The following is a 15,899-nucleotide window of genomic DNA, read 5'->3' as shown; positions in this document are numbered from 1 at the left end:
ACATAACTATGTATTCTGGTAAATATAACTTTACCTTAGATTAAAAGTCTCACTAGCCATGTTATAGTATCTTGTATCGACTAGCCTTGTTCCAATAGCTGACAGTGCAACATGTGATCATATTTTTATCTGTACAATATTGTACAATATTGTACAGTACAATATTGGGTATGCTGGAGAGGGGGCCCAAGAGCATGCCAGATAACCACACCCCCTGGTTCTGAGGTGCTCCATATTTACAGCCACTACCCTCTCCTCATTCTTCCTTGGGTATCACAACTTTAAAATATATCTCAAGAATGAGTAATGGGAGGAAGCCAAGAATGATCGTCAGTACACTTGTGCAAAGATCGTTTTAGAGCTGAATAATTTGCAACTCAACCCTGGCCCTGTGCAGAGTTGGCAGCACTCCCCCACCCCCACTTACTTCCATGCAGAATGGTCCATGCAAGATGCCCAGTGACATCTTGGAAGGCATGTGAGAAACACCGGGAAATGTCCTCCTTCCCAGCACTTTCCCCTCCAAATGGACTACTTTTCTCGCAAAGCTTCCAAGGTGCCATTGGAGGTTCCTGAAGCTTTGCTTCTCATTAAGGACCCTCCCCAGGGCTGTGTATGGACCGTTTTGTGCAGAAGTAAGTAGAGGACTGGCTATCTCCATGTGGGGCCAGGTGCAAATAATTCAACTTCAATGCTTCAAAGCTGAATTTTTGTACAGGCTTAACTTTCATGTGCTCTCTTTCACTTAGCTGTTACACTAGAATATTCCTGAGAGTTCAGGAAGGAATATGGAACCCAGCTTTTTCATCCTCTTAACTTCTCTTTATTTTGTAACCTTACTGAATACTCCTGTCTTTTTCTCGACACCAGTTCTGTGAGGATCCTATTATTCAAAAAATTAGTATACAAGCTCAGGAGACGGTAATGAGAATATTTACATTTTTAATGAGTCTCAAATTGCTCACTCTATCTAGAAGCTGTTTAAAAAATGCTCTTCAGCCAGAAGCCTAAATTCAGAATCGCATTTAAAATTTCAATTATGCGTGCCTTTTAAATCTGAATAAAGATATAGGCACATTTTAAAAAGTGCACATACAAGCTATCCATTAAATTATACTTCAGTCTTAGCTAAGAAGCCAATAATAGGGCAGACCATTACTGTAGGCAGAATCCCTAGAAAATTGAGCGCTTGGAGACAGATGGGGTGTAGGAGATTGGTCAGAAGGGTGAAAACATTTCCAGAGACTGACAGAAATGACAGTCCAACTTAAGACAATGCTAAAGATAAGCTACTAAGGGGCATATGAAATTTCCCTTGAGATGACCTATTGGAAGAGCTTTGCTCCTCTTCAGAGTCTCACTGATTGCCATATTTGGGTCAGGAAAACAATCTCTCCCCCTTCCAGTCTGGTTTGTTTGCAACTTTGACAGGTAGGTAGCCAAAGGTTTTGCAGAAGGCAGTCATTAATACTGGATCCACTCCTAATATAGACAACCAAAAGAGAATCCAAAAATATAAATGTATTAAAATTTTAAAATGGTATCAATAACCCCCCCAAAACCAACAACAATGACATAAAACCATATATACATGAAATTATCACTTCAGAAGAAAATATCAAAATATTTGGCTAGACACAATTTTGCCTCTTAAGACACTTGAAAAATGGGTTATGCCAAATTTGCCAAGAGAGTAGTCTATTTCAAATAAGCAAATCAATCAGGTTCTCAAAAATAATAATAAAAAGTGCCTCTAAACAGACTTGACAAAGTCAATTTAACCTCTTAAAATCCTTGAAAGGTGACAACATGCCAAGAGTTAGGTCTATTTCAAAAAACAGAACCAGGAGTCCTCAGATAGCCAGAAAAGGTAATTCTAAGAGGCCATCATTAAGTCGGAGGTGGGGGAATGTCCATGTGAAATAGCAAAATCTAAACACAAGGAGTTCAATAGGGTTATTTCTACACAGCCTGTTTTCTTTCAAGAATACTGTTGTGAGGGTGGGTCTGCTTTGCTGCCCATCCTTCATTCTTGTCTCTATGTGGCCATCTTGGGCAGGAGATCCCAAGTTCTGTTGGGACAGGACAGGCCCAACATTTAGCTTAGTGCCAGATACTCCTGTACTCCCAGGGATAAGAATGGCAGGCATGATGAGCAGATCCTATTCCCAACCCAGAACCTATCAGGTTATTTTTAGAGGTAGGGCTGCTCAGAAATGTGGGAGGCGATGTATGGATTCTAGGGAAGCCATCATCAAAGAAATAGCTTTCTGGTAGTTCTCCCCTGTAGGTGAAATGCCTTCCTATTTGGCCTATTTCTTCAAGAAAGCATGGCCTTCTATTTCAAGGGTCAGGAAGGAGGATGAATAGAACGGAACTAGCATCTCCCCACAACATTTAACCTGCATTTTTATCACAGGCAAGACATTTTTTAAGGGGTTGCAACCTGCACATCATCATTAAAAAGTCTTATAAAGAGAGAGGAAAAACCCACCAAACTATTAGTTGATATATGCATGGTTTTGTCTTATGAATACAATGGAAGCCCAAGGTTATGCATAGACCAGAGGTCTGCAGGCTTTCAAAGAAGAGCCTTTTTTTTTTTTGTCATGTACCAAAATACTTCAGGAGTTGCAGCACACACTCTCATGCATATATTGCACACAGAGAGAAGACTAATAATATTAATTATGACTGCCATAAAAGAAAAACAGACATGGGGGAACCAAATGCAGCTCAAAGTCAGCCCCCTCTGTTCTGTTCATAACTCACTACCAAAACAGCTCAATAACTTTATCCCTATTATTCCTTTAGTGTTCCAGTCCCTCTGAATGTGACTTCTGCCCTTGAACAATTTTAGAAAGGCAAAGTGGGAGGTCAGCTGAACTAATAAAAGGAGAAGATCAGAGCCCTATTTAGATGGTATATTTTAAAAACCTGTATTTGAGAATGTCCATTGAAGTAGGGGCAAAAATCCTGCTCCCCTGGCATGTCAATCAGTCCCGTGCTGCCCCAACAGTACCACGGGCTTGGTATGCATGCAAGTAGCAAGCCAGGTTACTATTAAGCTCCCTAAATACTGTAAACAGCCAACCAAAACAGCATGAAGATAGAAGGTCAGCAGGGGAAGGGGCACTTCCCAGTGTATTGCACAGAGTGCCACATGTACGACTATTTGCCCCATGGGCAGAAGTCATTGGTGTGTGCTCGGTGCAAGGAGCTCCTGGCTCTCAGGGAACAAATCCGTTCCCTTGAGACCAAGGTGGCGGATCTGGAGAAGCTCAGAGAGACAGAGAGGCATGTGGACGAGACCTTCAGGGATGTGACAGAGGCATCCCACTCCAGGGCTGGTAGCTCCTCAGCTATCAGGGAGAATGAAGGTCTTGGACAAGGAGGACATCAGTCTGAGGAAGAGGGAAATGCTCCTTTAGAAGGGACCCCTTCTGTGGATGATGAGCCCATATCCTCTCGCATGGGGGATACTCCTCTGGGGGGTGGGGGCCTCCTTGTAGTGGGTGATTCGATCATTAGAGGGATAGAGAGATGGGTCTGTGACCCGCGTGTTGACCGCACGGTGACTTGCCTGCCTGGTGTGAAGGTTGCGGACATTACGCAGCATCTAGACAGGCTCCTAGGCAGTGCTGGGGAGGAGACAGCTGTCGTGGTGCACGCCGGCACCAACGATGTGGGGAAATGCAGTCAGGAGGTCCTGGAAGCCAAATTTAGGCTGATAGGTAGCATTTTGAAGTCCAGGACCCCCAAAGTAGCATTCTCAGAAATGCTACCTGTTCCACGCATAAGTACAGTGAGACAGGCAGAGCTGAGGGGCTTCAATGTGTGGATGAGACGTTGGTGCCGGGAGGAGGGGTTTAGATTTGTTAGGCACTGGGACACATTTTGGGGCAAGCAAGGCCTGTACAAAAGGGACAGGCTGCACTTGAACCAAGATGGAACCAGAGACTGCTGGCGCTTAAAATCAAAAAGGTTGCAAAGCAGCTTTTAAAATGATGCCTGGGGAACAGCCGATGGGAGCTGGGCAGTATCCCGTTTGGCAAAAGCCATCCTTTAAAGTGTGAGGCTGCAAAGAATTCAAATAAAACAGAAAGGGACAGAGCAGAACCGCATAAAGAACAGATGGGAGCCTGTGCCAGTAGGTCAAAGAGTCAAAAGAATAGCATACATCAGGGGAGAGATTCAGTGTATAGGTGCTTGTATGCCAATGCCAGAAGCCTCCGAGCCAAGATGGATGAGCTGGAGTGCTTGGTTGCTTACGCAGAAATAGACATAGTGGGCATAACAGAAACATGGTGGAACAGTGAGAACCGGTGGGACACTGTTATCCCTGGGTATAAACTCTATAGAAAGGACAGGGAGGGGCGCCTTGGAGGAGGGGTAGCACTGTATGTTAAAGAAGGGATAGAACCTAACAAGCTAGAAAACCTAAGTGGACTGGAGTCCTCCACAGAAACCCTGTGGGTGACTATACAAGGCCGAAAAGGAAACGTGCTACTGGGACATGCTATCGCCCTCCGGATCAAAATGCCGACAGTGACTGGGAGCTGCAGGAGGAAATCAGGGAGGCCTCAAGGAGAGGCAGGGCTGTAATTATGGGTGATTTCAACTACCCACACATAGACTGGGTAAATTCACATTCAAGTCAGGACAAAGAGGTCAAATTTCTAGATACACTGAATGACTGTGCCTTAGAACAGTTGGTCATGGAACCGACCAGAGAGAAGGCGACCTTGGATCTAATTCTAAGTGACACGCAGGACCTAGTGCGTGATGTCAGTGTTATCGACCCTTTAGGGAACAATGACCACAGTGCCTTCAATTTCAGCATAAATGTGGGGAGAGAATCACCAAGGATGTCTAACACAGATATTTTGAATTTCAGAAGAGGAAACTTCTCCAAAATGAGGAGTATGGTGAAAAGAAAGCTGAGGGGGGAAATCAGGAGAGTCACTTCGCTCCGGAGTGCATGGTGTTTACTCAAAACCACAATACTAGAAGCCCAGTTAGATTGTATACCCAAAAGGAGGAAAGGTACCACTAAATCCAGGAGGATGCCAGCATGGCTAACGGGTGCTGTCAAGGAAGACATAAAAGGGAAGAAGACTTCCTTCCGAAATTGGAAGGCCTGTCCAAACGAAGAGAACAAAAAGGAACACAAATTCTGGCAAAAGAATGTTGGAGATGAACTTCCAGTGCATCGACCTTTTGCACCAACTGTCCTAATGACCACTAGGGGCATTGGGAGTAGAGACAGTGAGTAAGGGTCTCCCTATCTGTCCCTACTCTATGACCCCTGAACTGACTCTGCAGCACTTCCTGTGCTGAGTCACAATCATTCCTTTCCTCCTAGGCAGCAGATGGAAACATCTCTCTCCCTCTCCTAACCTATCCACTATGTAGTCCTGTAGATTAGATATAGGTCTTTCCTGTCTAAGTGTATTTAACCAATAAATGTTTAGTGTTTAGTCACACAAGGATCTCCATGCGTTTTCTCTAAATAGCTGCAGTATCCAAACAATCCTCTGCTACCTACTCTGTAACTGGAGTGCATGCTCATTCCTTAGTGCTCTGCTGTTTTACCTATTGTGGGTAAAATCAACAACCTCTAACAAAGAAACGCAAGGTGACAATAAGGGAGGCAAAAAGAGAGTTTGAGGAACATTTAGCCAAAAGTATCAAGGGGAATAACAAAAACTTCTTTAAGTACATCAGAAGCAGGAAACCTGCCAAGGAGGCAGTTGGACCATTAGACAATGAGGGAGTGAAAGGGATTATTAAGGAGGATATGGAGGTTGCAGAGAAGCTGAATGAGTTCTTTGCATTTGTCTTCACGGCAGAGGATACTGAGCATATACCTGTTCCTGAACCAGGCTTTTTAGGGATGGAGGCTAGAGAGCGGAGTCAGATAGAAGTGACAAGGGATGATGTTCTAAACTGTCTGGAAAAACTGAAACCTAACAAATCACCAGGGCCAGATGGCATCCATCCAAGAGTCCTCAAAGAATTCAAATGTGAAATTGCCGACCAACTTGCCAAAATATTTAATTTATCCCTGAAATCGGGCTCTGTACCAGAGGAGTGGAGAGTAGCAAATGTAACACCGATTTTCAAAAAGGGATCCAGGGGCAATCCGGGAAATTACAGGCAAGTTAGCCTAACTTCCGTTCCAGGCAAATTGATGGAAAGCATCCTCAAGGATAAAATTGTAAAGCACCTTGAAGAACAGGCCCTGCTGGGAGTAAGCCAGCATGGCTTCTGCAAAGGTAAATCTTGCCTCACCAACCTTTTGGACTTCTTTGAGAGCGTCAACGAGTGTGTGGATCAAGGTGATCCAGTTGACATAGTCTACCTGGACTTCCAAAAAGCTTTCTACAAAGTTCCTTATCAAAGACTCCTGGGGAAACTTAGCTGTCATGGGATAAAGGGACAAGTGCATGTGTGGATTGCTAACTGGTTGAAAGACAGGAAACAGAGGGTAGGTATAAATGGAGAGTTTTCACAATGGAGGGAAGTAAGAGGTGGGGTCCCCCAGGGATCTGTACTGGGACCGGTGCTTTTTAATTTATTCATAAATGATCTAGAAGTAGGGGTAAGCAGCGATGTGGCCCAATTTGCAGATGATACCAAACTCTTCCGGGTAGTGAAATCCAAAATGGATTGTGAGCAGCTCCAAAAGGATCTCTCCAAACTGGGGGAGTGGGTGACAAAATGGCAAATGCGGTTCAATGTTAGCAAGTGTAAAGTAATGCGCATTGGGACAAAAAACACCAACTTCAAGTATATGCTGATGGGATCCGAGCTGTCGGTGACGGACCAGGATAGGGATCTTGGGGTCATGGTGGACAGCTCGTTGGAAGTGTCGACTCAATGTGCAGCAGCTGTGAAAAAGGCAAATTCCATGCTAGGGATCATTAGAAAGGGGATTGAAAATAAAACAGCTAACATTATAATGCCCTTATACAAAACTATGGTGCGACCACACTTTGAGTACTGCGTACAATTCTGGTCACCACATCTTAAAAAGGACATTGTTGAACTGGAGAAGGTACAGAAGAGGGCAACCAAGATGATCAGGGGCCTAGAGCACCTTTCTTATGAGGCAAGACTACAACACCTGGGGCTTTTTAGTTTAGAAAAAAGACAACTGTGGGAAGACATGATAGAGGTCTATAAAATCATGCATGGTGTGGAGAAAGTGGAGAGAGAGAAATTCTTTTCCCTCTCACACATTAGAACCAAGGGTCACTCCATGAAATTGATTGCCAGGAGGTCTAGGACCAACGAACGGAAGTACTTTTCCACACAACGCGTGATCCACTTGTGGAACTCTCTGCCACAGGATGTGGTGACAGCCAACAACCTGGATGGCTTTAAGAGGGGTTTGGATGACTTCATGGAGGAGAGGTCTATCAATGGCTACTAGCCAGAGGGCTGTGGGCCACCTCCAGCATCAAGGGCAGGGTGCCTCTGAGTACCAGTTGCAGGGGAGTAATGGCAGGAGAGAGGGCATGCCCTCAACTCCTGTCTGTGGCTTCCAGCGGCATCTGGTGGGGCACTGTGCGAAACAGGATGCTGGACTAGATGGGCCTTGGGCCTGATCCAGCAGGGCTGTTCTTATGTTCTGTTATTGGACTTTATGTTGCTGTATGCAACTTTAAAAGAATAGTTTAGTCTATGTTGTGAGATGAACCAGAAGCATGCTGATCACATAAGCAGAAAATAGCTAGTACAGCCTATTTAGTATGAATGTATTAGGAATAGATCAGTGGGGCTGTCTCAGTCTGAGAGCCAATAAAGCACTGGCTCCCAGTGGCGGATTAAGCTTTTTGTTGCCTGTAGGCAACCAAAGATTTGCCACCCCATTTCAAGGGACTCGACGGCTATACGTGTACAAGGGTGGGGGAAAGTTAAATCCCCCCCCCCCATGCGCAGAGAGCCCTGAAATGGGTCGTAAATGGCCTGACCCGTCATTTGGGAGGCAGGCGGGCCCATGGGAGGAGCTCTCGCCGCTGTCCCCACCACGCCACCACTATCCCAATGCGCAGTGGCAGTTTTTAAAAGGTAGAGAGGGAAGATTTAACTCTCCTCTGACCTAAGCCCTTTACTTGCACACCACTCTCAAAATTTGCTGCCATAGACAAGAGCCTATATTGCCTAGGCGTTAATCCGCCCCTGCTGGCACCTCCTTTGCTTGGGCCTTTCACCTTTTCCCTGCCAGTCCTACCAGTAGCAGAAATGGGCCCTCTCTGGGAAGGAGGGAAGGATTCCTTCAACCTCACCTGTACCAGGCTGAAAACAAAGGTCTTTTTACACAATGGGTTTAATGTATCACCAATCTGAATGAACAGATTCTGAGGAAACAGCATCTATGAGATGCAAGTCATTCTTTGCATGTTAGACGATAAATTATTTAACCTTCTTGGATGTTCTCTCATTTGAGTAAACTGCAAGAAGTCATCTGATGTTCAGAACAGGTCCTCCTCACTCCTCCTCCTGGGCTGCACACGGTTACTGTGGACGTCTGAAGAGGCGATTGCTGTAAGCACGATGGCAGGCACTTGCATGATCAGCAGCCCTCCATTCATGTTGATCTCTCTCATCCATGTGGACTAGCAGCATAGGTATTGCCCCCCTGTGGCTCTGAACCTTGGGTTAGGGCAGTATAAAAATGCACTAAATAAATTTAAAAAAAACCAACATGGATTCTGAGTCTATGTGCTACCCACCTGTGGAAGAAACGCCACCTTCACACTATGGTTTGATAATCTAAGTAATTGCCTCTATCGATACAAAGACAGATTTAGCTGAAAATAGGTCAGAGGAAGCCTGTGCAGCTAACAACCTGACCAGATTCCAAAGACCCCCTTGCAAAGTTCAGAACACAGTCTTAATTGTTTCAAGTTATTTAAACATTTCAATCAGATAGCTGGACAATTTGCACACATATATTAAAACAAGGAAGTTATAGTGACAAACCATATTTATCCTGCATGATCAGGTTGCCCTAGACAGAGTCGTGCAAAGTATAGCTGCCATCATTGAGACGGTTCCCACAATCAGTGAGAACCGCCACACGGCCCCCAGAAGTTCCAGCATGCCCTGCATGAGTGCGCAGGGCATACTGGAGAGACCTCCAAGCCGGAAGGCTGCTTTTTACCCTCCCAGTCAAGAGTCTACTCATGAGTTGCTGCAGTGCAGAGCTGCGCTGTGGCAACACATGATCCGAAAGCCCGGGTTAGCGGAGCACTCGCTCCACTAACCTCGGCTTAGGGGAGGGTAACTTTAGCGGGTTACCTGCTTTGGTGAGACCAGGCTCGGCTGCAAGCCTGGTGGTTCTCACACGTGGACAAAATTGGGCTATGCTCCCTTAGCCCCATTTTGCCTGATCGTGAGAATCGCCTCATTGTCTGCTAAAGCATTATTCAGATCTCTGTGGACTTTCCCCCAAGATCTATTTCAAGCCAAATCCCAAGCTTCACTATTTCCTGCCTGCCTGATGTCTTGTCCTCTTGCAAAGCATTTCTGCTCGTACGGTTCTAGCATCAGGCTAACAAAATGGTTTTGGGTTGGTCAAGCAAGCAAAGCAATTCCCACACACCCATCATAGTGCTACGAAACGTGAGAAAAGCTGACAGCTGGCTGCACCCACAGTAATTTATTCAAGCAGCAGAAACTGAATTTTCTCCAGTTCTGACAGCCTGATCCTGTATTTTGCTGTACAGCAACAGCTGGACAAGAAGGTTGCTTCACATATCATGGTTTTTATTAAGAGGTCCCGATGAATCTATTTATGTGCACACAGTGGCAGAGCCTGACCGCCAGCGGCCCGTGTGCGGCTGTGGCGGTGGCCCCGCTTACCCTGCCCCCTGCGTCTGATGTGGTGGGGGGGTGGCCTGGCTCCCGAACGGAGTCTCGCAGCTCCGTTCGGGAGTTGGGAGGGAGCAAGTCAGGCCGACACAGAGCTGGCTGTTTAACTCGTGAAGGGGCCATGCAGCCCCTTCGGGAGCTAGACTTGGGCTGGTGCTGCATTCGCAGTGTGGCTTGGAGTGGCTCTTCCCTGCAGGGAAGAGCTGCTCCTGGCTGCGCCGCATACACAGTGGCTCTTTAACTCCCTAACAGGAGCTGCACAGACCCCGCTTGGGAGCTAAACCAGCACCCCCGCGTCTGATGTCAGAAGCAGGGGGCGTGTCGGGGCCATGAAGCGCGGCCCCTGATTGGGTGCGGCCTGGGTTCTTCGAACCCATTGGCCCAATGGTGGCTCCACCCCTGTGTGCACACCATCAACTGAATGCATGCATGACAAATGGGAGGTTTTCACTCATGGGTAATACACAGGGAGTCAGGATTAGCTGTGGGTTCCTGCTACTGCAGCATGTGGTCCTACAATTCAGGGCAAAGATACCAAGTTGTGCCCCCATTTGCCATAGATAAAACTCCGCTGCTTGGACTACAGAATAAAAGTGAAGCCTATTATCAGGTCAAGGTTAAAACGTAAAGGACCTAGGTGGGTCCAACCAAAAACGCAAAAGCAACCAAAAGGACCCACCACTATCAAACAACCTTAAAACTACAATTAGATGCACACACACAGAAGATGGTAAAAACTATCAAGGCTACAAATAGTAAAATATCTAATATTCACAAAAACATGGGATGGAACTACTGGATATTTAATAAATATACTCTTATGACCCATATATTAACTAACAATAAATATCACTTAATAAAAAACACATATCCATAAAACATAAATTTTTACCATCGGAACTACCAATATCAATATACAAAAAAATATGGGAACTTGAAGATCAATCTTTCATATGGCAAGTTTCTCAAGAAATAATAGCTCAGTGTAGATATAAGAAAGATTCAATGGTTCTTGAATTTGATGGTCCAATAGGTTCTGAGTTTTATAGGACACTGGCATTCGTAACAGCCCACAAATGTATTCACTTTCACCAGGTGCATTTCAGCCTACATCAGGCCTTCTTCAGTGGCACTGTAAATACAAATTCCTGTAGTGTCCAAATAGTGACTATGCTTCTCACATGGAGCTCAATATTAAATCTACAGTTAATCAGATTTCAAGTTTCCTTGTAAGTTGATAAAAATCTCTCCTGCCAGCATGGCTGTATGTTTATGTCTCCCAGTGACGAAAGAAAGAAAGAAAGAAAAGTGTGTGTGGGGTGGGTGGGTCCTACCATGAGTGTAGCCTCTAGAGGAAAGAGTTGTAGTATGCAAGGACAAAGCAGTGGAGTAGAATCTGGAATATATTTATTTATTTATTTTTACATTTATATCCCACTCTTCCTCCAAGGCGCTCAGAGTGGTGTACATGGTTATTTTTATTCTCACAACAACACTGTGAGGTAGGTTAGGCAGAAAGATACATGACTGGCCCAGAGTCACCCAGCAAGTTTTATGGTTGATTGGGGAACTCAGGTCTTCCTGGTCCTAGTCCAGCACTCTAACCACTATGCTATGCTGGCTTAGCATAGCGTAGATATTACCTACAGAGAGAAGTGCAGTCTGCTTTCAGTGTTCTTGCTGCTGGCTGTTAGCCCCGCCTCTACTCCAGGACTGGAATAGAAGTAACCAAAGCACCATTCAAAAGCGGGACTGGATCAAATAATGGATTAACCAAAAACACTACAGTCAGGTTCCTATTAAAGGTTAAGGAGCACTGCCAGTTTGTTTTTAAAGGCAACAGTCCTAGGGTTCTGTCACATGTATGTCGCAGACACTATCCAATAGTGCCAGGACACTCACTCAACTTTCCAGTTCTCAGCTTCAGATCTCAATTGTTCTGCCAACTGGGGAGAGCATAAAGGTTTCCAGCAACAGTACTGTTATGAATGCCACACTTCACCAAGCGGTGAAAAGTCCAGGGAATGAACTATAAGTCTTACTCTCCTTTGGAGAAACAGAACATGCACTGGAGACTGGCATCTTTGTAGTATCGGTTCATCCACAGAATAGATACAGGAGCAGCATATAGATAAACAGGCTCCTAAAGTAGGAAAAACAACCTTTGATCCTGTACCAGAGCAACTTGTTTTATAGCTGTTTCCCTCATAGATACAAAAGCCTTATGTAGATTTAACTAAGGGTTTATTCAGAAACCACTCTATTTTCTCCTTTTTGTTTTCCTTTCGCACTCCATCTCTCATGCTCTCTATAGGATTCCCACTAGGACAAACTTCTCAACGATTATTAGACAGAATACAAAACATTCCTCGCCTTTACGATGAATAGTTATATACCGCTTTTCAACAGAAGCTCCCAAAGCAATTTACATAGATTTAAATAAATAAACAAACAAATAAATAAAATGGCTCTCTGTCCCCAAAGGGCTCACAGTCTAAAAAAGAAACAAAAGATAGACACCAGCAACAGCCACTGGAGGGATGCTGTGCTGGGGATGGATAGGCCCAGTTGCTCTCCCCCAGTTAAATAAAGAGAATCACCACTTTAAAAAGGTGGCTCTTTGCGCAGGGGACCCTAACCCTTTATAACAACCAGAAAGGAATTAATTTAAAATTCAGTGACTATGTCTTTAAGTCTTTTGTGTGGCCTCCTGTCATGCACATTTCTCTTAATTCTTGGGGTCTCTGGCACAGCAGTGGTTAGTGATTTGTTGTTTGGTATACAGAATTGTCCATCACTTTCATCAGCCTACACTGTGAAGTCAAAACTGGAGGCAAGATCAAATTCCTCTCGAGACTTCCTTCCCTCTTGTCTCATCGTATGCATGCTGTCCTTTGTATTCCAATACAGCAATGAAGTATCCATTTATAATAGGGGAACCACCATATCTCCATGGGTGAATGTCAGCTGCCAATTTTGGGGCAGTGCCATATGAGAAAATCAGTTTTGGAAGGATTTAGATTGGATTTCAGGAGGTGGGTTTGGGGGTACCCAAGAGAGTGCTTTGACACAGTGAAGAGCATTTTCCACCTTCCTAGCCATCTCTATAACTTTATCCAAGGTAAATTTCTGCTCCAATAATTTTTCACAGTTTGGAGCAGTTTGTTTACATAACAATCTGATCCCTGATCATTCCATTGGTAAAGCTGGCAAACTCACATGTTACATTTAAGGCACACAATGCTGTGACATATTGATCAATAGATTCACCAGGCAGTTGGGATCAAGAACAGAACTTGTAAGCAACCACATTCAAAGTAAGGTTGAAATAATCATCTAAGGCTTGAAGAGCAGCTTCATAAAAATCGGTATCCCCTTCCAAACTGACAGGAAAGGGCAAATGATAAGATATCCTCTGGCCTTCAGGGCCCAGGCAGTGAATCAATATAGCCTTCTGTTTTGATGGAGTAAAACCAGGGCTCTATACAGTGAGGAGGTAATTGCAGAAACAGGACTTCTGTTGTTGCCAGGGAAGAGCAGGTTCTCTTGGGCTAGACAAGAAAAAAGATGGTAGTGGTATCTGAGCCATGCTGCAGTGGGCATCCAGTGAACAACTGAGTCCAGGATAGATAAGGAAAAAGTAACTTCAGAGGTTGTGCAGGTCTGGAAGCTGGAGAAACAATCAGCAGCAGCGATAGTAGAAAGCAGTCCAGGAATGTAGGCCCAGGAAAGCAAGGAAATGAGGTTGCAGGAACATTCACAAGCTTTGCAGGCTCACATGCTTAGCTAGGTCAAAATCACATTGTCAAATGTTTTATAGCTACTTCCCTCATACACACAAGGAAATCTTATGTAGAATTAACTAAAAGTTTATTTAGAAACAACTCTATTTTCTCTTTCTCCTTTCCCTCCCTTTTCCTTACTGATTCCACCCTCCGTACTCTCTACAGCAGGGTTTCTCAACGTGTGGGTCCCCAGATGTTATTGGACTTCAACTCCCATAATCCCCAGCCCCAGTGGCCTTTGGCTGGGAATTATGGGAGTCGAAGTCCGATTACATCTGGGGACCCACACGTTGAGAATCCCTGCTCTACAGGATCCCCACTGGGACAAACTTCTGAACAGCACTACATAAAAGATTACTAGGTAGAACACAATACATTTTACAACAAATATTTATATACCATTTTTCAACAAAAGTTCCCAAAGCAGTTTACACAGAGAAATAAAAATAAATAAATAAAATGGCTCTCTGTCCCCAAAGGGCTCAAAGTCTAAGAAACATAACATAGACATCAGCATAAGATATTTTACCAAGGTAAAATATAGCCTTTTCTGATCTCCCTCTTTCTTTCTGTGAAATGCAACTGCTTCTAGCTGGCCCTCCCCCAAACTCTGATGGGTAGGAGTATGGCATTCCAAAGGGGGGAGAGAGATACCACACCATTAAGGACCATTCAGCCCTTCTGTTAAATCCCTTGTCACCCATCAGGCAATCCTTTAGGCAAAGCAGCAGAGACAGGTCCATTCATGCTGATCAAAAACATCCAAACTCATCATATTATATTGTTTTCTGCATCTTGGGAAAATACTATATTCTCAGAACAGAAGTGTTGCCTTGAGCGAAGAAATTTGGATCCCATGCAACTAATGAGAAGCAACTCTGCATATATTTCACTGTATATCTGGAAACATTAACTCATTACCTCTAAAACCAGCTGAAAGGCTATCAACTGCCCTCCTGAGGGACCACTTGAAATAGCATAATTCATGCCTAAGGCCACACCACACATTGTGTGAGAGGCAAGAGGCCCTCCCCACCATTCTGGGAGGTTCAGAACCAGGTCAGTTTCTCAGATAAGCAGCTCTGGTTTTTTTTGCTATGATACAAGAACAGTATTCAGCTGTTTCACAAAGGTATGTGTGAGGGGTGCTGAAGCCACAGCTGGTGATAATCAGTGTAATCAGTATGGGTTGGGGTAAAAGTAGCTGCAGACTTGATTCAGGGCCAGACTTTACCAGCTGAGCCCAGTTACACTAATTGTACTTTTAAATCCTCTTCCAGTGGAATGTTTAGCTCTGCTGTGAGAAAAAGGCAGAAAGAGTGGGCAAGGCAGCTTTTTGGGTTTGCATATCCACGCGTGTCTCAGCAATATGGTGGAGAGCGCACAGTGGTCTGGACGCGGGTCTCAGCCATGTGGCTTGGAACATGGAATGGAGCAGGGAATGGCCTGGGACGCAGGCCTCAGCAATACAACGGGGAGCACACAGTGGTCTGGGATGCGGGTCTCAGTCACATGATGTCTCCAACAGAGTGGGCCAGAGTCCTCGTCTGGGGCCACGCTTTTGTTCGGGGTGTTCAAGTGGGTGCAGGGCGCCGAACCTGGAACGCAGGTGGGCCTGGGGCAGTGGGCCTCAGTGGAACGGCTTGGAGGAATGGGCATGCAGAGCGCCCAATTTCTGCCAATGCTGCGCGAATTCCTGCCGCTGCATTTTGGGGGCAATGACCTAGTCAGGCAGCCGGGATTCTCGCTGTCTCAGCAGACCATTCCGGACCTGGAGGAGGTGCTGGCATGGTGCCCGGAGAGGGTTATACTCTTGTCTGACATCACGCAGTGTAGAGTATGGAGGGGGGCACGTAAGCAGAACAAGATCGATAGGGCTAGACGGAGAGTTAATGCAGCGTTGACACGCCTTGGCTCTGGGGAAGCGGCAGCAGCAGGTGGGTCAGGCTGGCAGAGATGCCCCTAAGCCCTGCCTGGCAGAACGGCTCCTTGTCAGCACCTCTGGCAAGCCTGTCTCCAGTAGGGCAGGTTGCTTTGGAATATCAGGCTGACATGGCAAAACTGAGGAAGGTAGGAGCACGGCGGGCAGGCAGAAGCAATCTGTGGCATCACAACCCCGCACATCACAGCTCAGCCTGACAGGCAGGACTGCTGGCTCCTGCCTGGGATGGCCTGTGGCACAGACCAAGATTCCTTTGCCCACTGAAAGAAGGAGGGAGAGACAATGCTGAG

General features: G+C 45.4%; 1 protein-coding gene across 3 annotated transcripts in view; it reads right to left on the bottom strand.

Moving 5' to 3' along the window:
* NECAB1 (N-terminal EF-hand calcium binding protein 1) overlaps window positions 1–15,899 on the bottom strand; it is an 87,116-nt gene that overhangs the window by 52,856 nt on the left and 18,361 nt on the right. The window lies entirely within an intron of this gene.

This window comes from Hemicordylus capensis, chromosome 4 (assembly GCF_027244095.1).
Source record: "Hemicordylus capensis ecotype Gifberg chromosome 4, rHemCap1.1.pri, whole genome shotgun sequence".
Taxonomy (NCBI): domain Eukaryota; kingdom Metazoa; phylum Chordata; class Lepidosauria; order Squamata; family Cordylidae; genus Hemicordylus; species Hemicordylus capensis.
The sequence above is the reverse complement of the archived record's forward strand: the minus strand, read 5'-3'. Positions and strand labels throughout refer to the sequence as shown.